This window comes from Oncorhynchus kisutch, linkage group LG20 (genome assembly GCF_002021735.2).
Source record: "Oncorhynchus kisutch isolate 150728-3 linkage group LG20, Okis_V2, whole genome shotgun sequence".
NCBI lineage: Eukaryota > Metazoa > Chordata > Actinopteri > Salmoniformes > Salmonidae > Oncorhynchus > Oncorhynchus kisutch.
Window position 1 is genome coordinate 30089885 of NC_034193.2, and position 8399 is coordinate 30098283.

The 8399-nt window shown below is 40.9% G+C and overlaps 2 long non-coding RNA genes across 2 annotated transcripts; one reads left to right on the forward strand and one right to left on the reverse strand.

Moving 5' to 3' along the window:
* Positions 1 to 1413: 1413 nt before the first annotated feature.
* On the reverse strand, positions 1414 to 2464 carry LOC116355384 (uncharacterized). Its single transcript, XR_004204402.1, has 3 exons — positions 2329 to 2464; positions 2041 to 2121; positions 1414 to 1681 (listed from the first exon to the last, which is right to left on the reverse strand). It is a non-coding gene; the product is annotated as an uncharacterized LOC116355384 (long non-coding RNA).
* A 127-nt stretch (positions 2465 to 2591) lies between these two features.
* On the forward strand, positions 2592 to 4052 carry LOC116355385 (uncharacterized). The gene is made up of 3 exons (XR_004204403.1): positions 2592 to 2807; positions 2946 to 3223; positions 3403 to 4052. It is a non-coding gene; the product is annotated as an uncharacterized LOC116355385 (long non-coding RNA).
* Positions 4053 to 8399: the final 4347 nt, after the last annotated feature.

Here is an 8399-nt window from a genome sequence, read left to right on the forward strand (position 1 = left end):
TTAACCCTAACCCCAACCCATATCTAGAGTACAAATGGATTGTCATAGCTAGCCACTGTGCATGAAATGCTGGAGTATGAATCTGAAGATAGCTAAAGCCAACCAACTAGGTTCAATGTTCGCTAAGTAGCTAACCGAGTGGCATCGCAGTGCTAGAGGCGTCACTACAGACCCGGGTTTGATCCCGGGCTGTATCACAACTGGCCGTGATCGGGAGCCCCATAGGGTGGTGCAGGTTTTGGCCCAGCATCGTCCGGGTTAGGGGAGGGTTTTGGCCGGGGTAGGCCATCATTGTAAATAAGAATTTGTTCTTAACGGACTTGCCTAGTTCAATAAAAGGTACAAATAAAAAAACATTTGGCTTTTCCTAGCAATGCAAATGGATTTCTGAGGTATGAATAATACTACTACACAGATCATACACGTAACATTAGCTAGCGAGCCAGCAAGCTAAAGTTGGCTAGCTAGTGAACAGTACGCTTTAACTTGCAATGAAAATTACATTGACTAAATTAGATATGTATAATATCTGAAAATGTAGCTAGACTCTTACCCGTATACATGGATGAAAGCTTTACGGCAGTGTCTTTTCTATTTGGTCTGTAGCTAGCTACAGATTGTTTGGCCAGGTTCACATTGACCGTGTGCAGAAAGAAGTCATTTTTCCCCCACTGATCTTTCTTGATAGCGCCTGCTAAATTCTGAGCAGCAATGTTGATGAGAGCAGTAGCAACACTTTTGCATATCTCCTTGGCTAACGTTATATCTTTCAAAAAAGCCGTGGTAGCAAAGATTATCTACACATGCTGAGCAGCTCATATTATAGACAGAAGCCTGCTAAATGGTAGACCAATCGGAACTCATCTCTCGGCACGTCCAGCCCACCCATTATCTTAGCCAATCATGTCTAGCAGGAAGGTTCGGTATTTATCAGGATCCCCATTAGCCGCTGTAAAAGCATCAGCTACTCTTCCTGGTGTTCATATGAAACATGACATAATACATAGTACAGAACATTATTAGTCAAGGACCGAAATACATACATTTAAAACATCACTGTCTTTTTCTGTGGCTAAACCATCTAGGCTAGTGAATCTAACAATTTTATTCGTATTTACAGATGGCATACAAGTTTGTTATTAAGGCACATGAAAGTTCACATGCTCCAGAAGGCACTTCTTGCCTAAAAAAATGCATTTTGATAATAATTGTAAAAAAAATCAAATGCCTCTCCTGTGAAGTAATGACGTGCAAAATACCCCTAGCTTCTTGAAACGGGTCACATATGACGCTGTACATACTATAAAGTCAGACACCTTTGGTCATTCATAACACATTGAATGCTTAATGATGTTAACAAATGTATTAATACTTAAGGAATTATCACAAACAGCTACAACAAATTTTATTTTACCTTTATTTTACAAGGCAAGTCAGTTAAGAACAAATTCTTATTTTCAATGACAGCCTAGGAACAGTGGGTTAAATAATCATTAAAGGCATGTTTCAACCATACTTTTCCTTTTATTTGTACATTTTTTAAACAATACAAATACATTAAGTTTAAAAAAGACCAGCACTGCAATTACATTGAGCATTACACAGTATTATGAATAGTGTAGCTTGTCCCTGAACTGGTGGAAGAATGGTTCTTGCCTCTCTGCCTGCTGGAGGTACCAACCTTAAAAGAAACAACAAAGTTAGCAGGTCTATTTGGAAATGCCGGTGTCACACCATCTGGATAAGGGCATTTCTGTGCTGCGCCAGAATCTCTAAATGGGGAGATAGGAAACTCCAGTGGATTTGTCTTATTATATTCCTCTTTCGTTTACAAATCTCATGACGTGACTATGAGTCGTGGATGAATCCACGCTAGCCTAGTAGCTAGCTACGTTTCGGCTAGCTAGCAATTGCTGTGAAGTCACCAAAATTATTTGAAATTATGACTGGGTACACAGTATGTAATCTAACTCAACACTTAAACTCAACACTTAACTACTACAAACTCATTTAAATTAGAATAAATAAAGGTTAACTTACTTGTTTTCTGCTGTCTGGTGGCACCACAATTGGGCATTTGATTTCCAAATTCTTCACATGATCAGAGTCTCGTCAGCAACACTAAAAAAGTACTTCCGTGTCATGGAATTTCAGAAATCTTCTAAATTAAATTCCCCCACGTAATAGTATAAGTGTCAATAACCTACATTTATTACAGTTTTTCTTGATTGCTTAAACACAAAAACGGGTTCCTGTAGCACAAAAACCCATACCCTTACGCCATTCCCAAAAACACACATTTCCCATAACCATATAAACAATATTCACCTGTTTCCACACGTTTCAATATTCAAAACTCTTTCTGCAAAACCTTACACAAAAGTGGCCAAATAAATCATTAATTGCACTATATATTCATTCAGCAAACACATGCTCTCAATATAATCAACTCAAGTCATCACAACCTAAACTCAGAGCACACCTTTCTCCAGGTGCAAACACTAGGCCTCAAAATTGTTAACTCACCAATCAGAATTGCAGGATCAATAAATAGGGCCAAGAGGCATCTACATGTGCGTTGGAAGAATGGATCCTAACAATGCCGAAGTTGCAAGACAACAGAGAGGAAGAGGACAAGGACGAGGATGACAACAAAGACAAGTAATCTCAGATTAAATCCGTGCCACCCTAGTTCATCATGTGCTCATACATGGGAGGACTATTAGAGAAGCTGGACAGCTAGCGCAAGCCAACCTAAGCCGTTACACGGTTGCATACATTGTCTGTACTTTCAGAAGGGAAAACAGGTAATTTGCCTTGTTGTTACTGTGATACATGTAATGTTGTAATGCATATGGACTGAATCTCCACTTTGTTCTCAGTGTAGTTTATACCACCGTAATGGATGACCATAGGTCAGTAATGATCCAATTTCATTTTTGCAGAACTGAGAGGCGGCCATCCATTGGAGGTAGGCGGAGACTTCTCACAGCCGAGCAGGAGACTGCCCTGGTGAATATGGCGATTGCCAATAATGCAATCCGTTTGAGGGAAATTCAAACCCAAATAGTTGCAGACCAGGTAGTCTTCAAGGAATTGACAGCATCAGCATTTCCACAATTGACCGGATCGTTCAGAAGAACCACATAAGGACAAGGCAGCTGTACCGTGTGCCTTTTGAAAGGAATTCAGAGATAAGGAGCAACGATTCCAATATGTGCAGGTAATTGCTATACTGTACATAATTTTTTGAGTATGGCCCATCGCTCCAGCATATCAATACAGTACTGTATAGTAATGTGTTGCAGTACACAATCTTTCATACCAGTACAGTAGTACACTACAGTACTGTATTTGTAGTACAGTAAAATGTGTTTTAATTAAATTTTTATACTTCTGTAGAGTGTCTTTGAGCTGGATGCCATGGCTGACCCACTGTAGTACATTTTCATCGACTAGGCAGGGTTCAACCTAACAAAAGGGGGCACAACATCATTGGTCACCGTGCCGTCATACAAGTTCCTGGTCAGAGGGGAGGCAACGTCACCCTATGTGCAGTAATCGTGGCGTCCTCCACCGCCATGTCAAAGTGGGTCCATACAACACGGCACAACTCCTTCAATTTCTAGATCAGCTGCACAATAACATTCTTCAGCAGGAAGGCAACCAGAGCAAGCCCAATATGTTTTCATTTGGGATAATGTGAGTTTCCATCGGGCTGCTCTGGTTCGTGCCTGGTTCAATGACCAACCCAGGTTCTCCGTTCTTTTTTTTTGCCAGCATATTCCCCATTTCTGAATCCAATTGAGGAATTTTTCTCAACATGGCAGTGGAGAGTGGATGACTGCAACCTCTACGCACAGCAAAACCTCCTGGAGGCAATGGTAGACGCCTGTGGTGTCTAGCCAGGGTTTTCTAAGGCATACAAGGGCATTTTTCCCACACTGCCTGGTAAGAGCAAACATAATGTGTGACACTGATGCTGAATAACCTGTACATTTGCTGCATTTGGAAATAAAGCCCCTATAGAATAAGGTTTTGCTGCCGGAGTCCGCACCTTTTGGGGGGGGGGGGGGTACTGTCACGTTCTGACTTTTATTTCCTTTGTTTTGTCATTATTTAGTATGGTCAAGGCGTGAGTTGGGGTGGGCAGTCTATGTTTGTTTTTCTATGATTTGGGTATTTCTATGTTTCGGCCTAGTATGGTTCTCAATCAGAGGCAGGTGTCATTAGTTGTCTCTGATTGAGAATCATACTTAGGTAGCCTGGGTTTCACTGTTTGTGGGTGTTTGTTCCTGTCTCTGTGTTTGCACCAGATAGGACTGTTTTGGGTTTTCACGTTTCTTGTTTTTGTATTCAGTTGTTCATGTGTACATTTACATATTAAAAGAACCATGGACACTTACCACGCCGCATATTGGTCCTCTGATCCTTTTCGCCTCTCCTCTTCGGAAGAGGAGGAGGAAATCCCTTACAATATCAGGGTGGTAGTAAATTTTTACTTTAATGGTTGAATATTTACCCATGTCCACTTTATCTGTTATGTCCTGTAATCATGACCAATTTGAAAGCCTTTGTTTAGGCCTCTAGAAGTGCAAAGAATATAAAACCAGTGATGTAAATAACTTAAGTTTGTTTAGGTATATTTACTTTTTACATTTTTGACAACTTTATACTTTTACTTAATAAATTATTTTGAATATTTAGCAGGACAGGATAATGGTCTAATTCACACACGTATCAAGAGAACATCCCTAGTCATCCCTATTTTAGCAATTACATTTAATTTTAATACTTGAGTAAAAGTGTGTCTTAAATATACTTAAGTAGGATTTCACTGGGTAACTTCTACTTGAGTAATGAAGTATGGGTGCTTTCTCCAACACTGTATTAAAAAAAAACTAGTATTCATTCATATGCAAATAAATACAGACAACCTGCTTGCTCTAATTCCTTGTAAAATACTGTAGAAATTATTCTTACAGTTCAGTTTAATAGTCACTTTTACTGTATTGTACTATGTTTGCTTGCTCTAGCATTGTTTTGTCTCACTGTGTTTCTTAACGGTTAGACAGGCAGCTGAACAATAGCCCAATAAAATCATGGGCTTGAAGGCATTTCTGCTCAAACACATTTGGCTATAAAAACATTTTTTACGTTCAAACCGCTCTCCTGTGAAGTCATGAATTGCGACATACGTCTAGTTTCCTGAATCGGGTCACATTCAGCCAAACTCAACAATGAGTTCAAATCCTACTTCCCTGACATTGAAAACAAGTCTGCCGAACTTGACTGGGTGCATAAACCAAATTGTTGTCAAATTTACACCTAATCTAGGAATCACGCCGGTCAGACATGCATTAGGGGGTACTTCAGGCAGGTCAAAGTTTTTTAGGGGTACAGTACCCCAAAAAGTTTGGGAACCACTCTCCCAAACACCCACCTGAGCGACCCATACACTAAGGAGAAGTCCGTATCTGTTTTATAGGCCTAGTGCAAGTAGCCTATATGCAGCCAAGACAAAGATAAATGCGGTCAGAGACCCACTAAAGCAGCACCGCCCCCTCAAGACTTTGAGCCTGCCTGGCAGGGTTGGTCCTACAAAGCCAAAGCCCCCGGATGGGTGAGCATAATATACAAGGAATTTCTCAAAGCTGCTAATGAGAACCTTGACAACCTAGTACCTAGCCTGTGGGAATTCCGGTGGAGTCCCCCACCCAGGTAGTGGCAGTGCTGACAACACTAGCTGCAGTAACCCATGGGGAGGGGCAAATTATTGTGGCCCAGGTGACACAAAATAATCAAAGGTCTGACTGCACAGAGATGCTTGGGAAAATGGTGCGTGTGTTTCAGGGGTAGAGGGTGTATCTGAGCTCCAGTGTCTGTGTTCTTTTGCCCATCTTAATATTTTATTTTTATTGGCCAGTCTGAAATATTACTCAATCTTGGCAACTCTGCCTAGAAGGCCAGCATCCTGGAGTCACCTCTTCACTGTTGACGTTGAGACAGGTGTTTTGTGGGTACTATTTATTGAAGCTGCCAGTTGAGGACTTGTGAGGCGTCTGTTTCTCAAACTAGATACTCTAATGTACTGTTCTTTGTTTCTGGACATTTTGAGCCTGTAATCGAACCCACAAATGTTGATACTCCAGATACTCAACTAGGCGAAAGAAGGCCAGTTTTATTGCTTCTTTAACCAGCATGACAGTTTTCAGCTGTGCTAACATAAATACAAAAGGGTTTTCTAATGATCAATTAGCCTTTTAAAATGATAAACTTGGATTAGCTAACACAACGTGCCATTGGAACACAGGAGTGATGGTTGCTGATAATGGGCCTCAGTACACTCATGTAGATATTCCATGAAAAATCTGCCGTTTCCAGCTACAATAGTCCTTTACAACATTAACAATGTCTACACGGTATTTCTGATCAATTTGATGTTATTTTAATGGACAAAAATGTAGCTTTTCTTTCAAAAACAAGGAGATTTCTAAGTGACCCCAAACTTTTGAACGGTAGTGTAAGTATTCAGACCGTTTATTCAGTACGTTGAAGCACTTTTAGCGGCGATTACAGCCTTGAGTCTGTTTAGGGATGACGCTACAAGATTGGCACACCTACATTTGGGAAGTTTCTACAATTCTTCTATGCAGATCCTCTCAAGCTCTGTCAGGATGGATGGGGCGCATCGCTGCACAGCTATTTTCAGTTCTCTCCAGAGATGATAAATCGGGTTCAAGTCCGGGCTATGGCTGGATGACTCAAGGACATTCAGTCTTGTCCCAAAGCCACTCCTGCGTTGTCTTGGCTGTGTGCTTAGGGTCGATTTCCTGTTGGAAGGTGAACCTTCGCCCCCGGTCGGAAGTCCTGAGCGCTCTGGTCATCTGATGCAGCACTCCATCACTCTCCTTCTTGGTCAAATGGCCCTTACACACCTTGGAGGTGTGTTGGGTCATTGTCCTGTTGAAAAATAAATAGTCCCACTAAGCGCAATCCAGAAGTGACGGTGTATCGCTGCAGAATTCTGTGGTAGCCATGCTGGTTAAGTGTGCCTTCAATTATAAATATATCACCAACAGTGTCACTAGCAAAGCACCCCCACACCATCACACCTCCCCCTCCATGCTTCACTGTGGGAACCACACATGTAGAGATCATCCGTTCACCTACTCGTCTCACAAAGACACATCAGTAGGAACCAAAAATCTCAAATTTGGACTCATCAGACCAAAGGACAGATTTCAACCGGTCTAATGTCTATTGAGCGTGTTTCTTGGCCCAGGCAAGTCTTTTCTTCTTATTGGTGTCCTTTAGTAGTGGTTTCTTTGCAGCAATTAGACCATGAAGGCCTGATTCACGCAGTCTCCTCTGAACAGTTGATGTTGAGATGTGTCTGTTACTTAAACTCTGTGAAGCATTTACTTGGGCTGCAATTTCAGAGTCTGGTAACTCTAATGAACTTATCCTCTACAGCAGAGGTAACTCGGGGTCTTCCTTTCCTGTGGCGGTCCTTATGAGAGCCAGTTTAGTCATAGTGCTTGATGGTTTTTGTGACTGCTCTTGAAGAAACTTTCAGTTGAAATGTTCCTGATTGTTTACCACCCCTACCCTGTCAAAATTCAACTGATTTGCTCAAATGCATTAAGAAGGAAAGACATTCCACAAATGAACTTTTAACAAGGCACACCTGTTAATTGAAATGCATTCCAGGTGACTAACTCATGAAGCTGGTTGAGAGAATGCCAAGAATGTGCAAAGCTGTCATCAAGGCAAAGGGTGGCTACTTTAAAGAATCTCAAATATAACATATATTTTGATTTGTTTAACACCTTTTTTGGTTACTACATGATTTCATATGTGTTATTTGATGTTTTCACCATTATTCTACAATGTAGAAAATAGTAAAAATAAAGAAAAACCCTGGAATGAGTAGGTGTGTCCAAACTTTTGACTGCTACTGTGTATATGCAGGCCTCAACCACTATTCTGAGAAAACTTCATTCAGTATATCATGCGTCCCTCAGGTTCATTACCAATCAAAACTGCAATTGTGATCTCTACAGCTCCGTTGGTGTCACGTTCTGACCTTTATTTCCTTTGTTTTGTCATTATTTAGTATGGTCAGGGCGTGAGTTGGGTGGGTAGTCTATGTTTGTTTTTCTATGATTTGGGTATTTCTATGTTTCGGCCTAGTATGGTTCTCAATCAGAGGCAGGTGTCATTAGTTGTCTCTGATTGAGAATCATACTTAGGTAGCCTGGGTTTCACTGTGTGTTTGTGGGTGATTGTTCCTGTCTCTGTGTTTTGCACCAGATAGGACTGTTTAGGTTTTCACACGTTTCTTGTTTTTGTAGTCAGTTGTTCATGTGCACATTTATGTATTAAAAGAACCATGG